The following is a 1,162-nucleotide window of genomic DNA, read 5'->3' as shown; positions in this document are numbered from 1 at the left end:
CCCTTCCCATAAGCATAGTTAAGTATACGACTAATTCACAGGACCAAATACAAGCAACCACTACGCTTCATACCCGCAATCGAGCTGAAATGCAAGAGCTATTTAAAGAGTCAAAAATTAAACCTGGAGAGACTTTAGCTGTTTGGCTCGGTCGACTAGTGGTCGAATTTGGCTCGGAATTACTGGACCTAGAAGAGGCCTGTTTCCTCACCCACCAAGCAGCGTGGAGTGGGGGACATGCTACTGATCTTGGATCAGTGCAAAGGAACACTGCTTGGAATATCCCACTGCCATCGCTTGTAGCAGGACAAATTGCACAAAAGTCCCATGTATGGCATGATGGACGGCCAGAACCAACATCAGCCGAGCAGTTGCTATTGGCCATTATTGGAACGTTGTACTACACTTGGCAAGCCGGACGCCGACCACTGGGATTAACAGCGCAACAGGCCAACAGACCGTGGCCACACCGATACTTAACAAACCCCGGAATGGTCCCCACCACTCAGGAGGCCATGGAGGCCTGCGTAGAGGTTTACGGAGGGTCTCATGCCATCACCCTCCACCTCCTCCTCATCCCACAGGTGGGCCAACAAGCCGGAAACAACCTAAGTCAACTCGGACGTCTTCAGGCCCTAATGAAAACAGCCAGGTCCTCAAAGAACGTGCATTGGGCCACAGAACCTGACCCAAATTCAGCGTGTCCCATTGAACGTAGTGATGGGCCGTTTCGACCGGAACCAAAGCCACCACTAGAGAGGACAGCGAGAGAACAAGCTATGTTCTGGTTCCTGTTGAACGAGTCCGGCCTCACTAAACAGCAACTGCGCGCCCTAAGGGACGAAGGACAGAAGGCACTTGCCGAGAAATTGGGCTTTAAGTATAACGAGAAGCCAAAAAACGAGTAATGGCCGCCGGTCGAACCGGTGGCCACGCTTCCAAGCCTGACCCCTGGACTCACGTCCATACAACAGCCTCATCATCTATAACCCCACTAACCCCACAATGCAGCGCAAGATTTCTTTCCTCCTTGACACAGGGGCACAAGTCAACGTTATAACCCCTATGACACCTCATGAAAAAACCTCAAAAACCATCATGGTGCAAGGACTGAACGCAACAGCAGCTACCGCAAAAGTCAAATTCTGGGTAGTCAGTCACA

Source organism: Alligator sinensis, unplaced genomic scaffold (genome assembly GCF_000455745.1).
Source record: "Alligator sinensis unplaced genomic scaffold, ASM45574v1 scaffold1_1, whole genome shotgun sequence".
In the NCBI taxonomy this organism is placed as follows: Eukaryota; Metazoa; Chordata; order Crocodylia; family Alligatoridae; genus Alligator; species Alligator sinensis.
The sequence above is the reverse complement of the archived record's forward strand: the minus strand, read 5'-3'. Positions refer to the sequence as shown.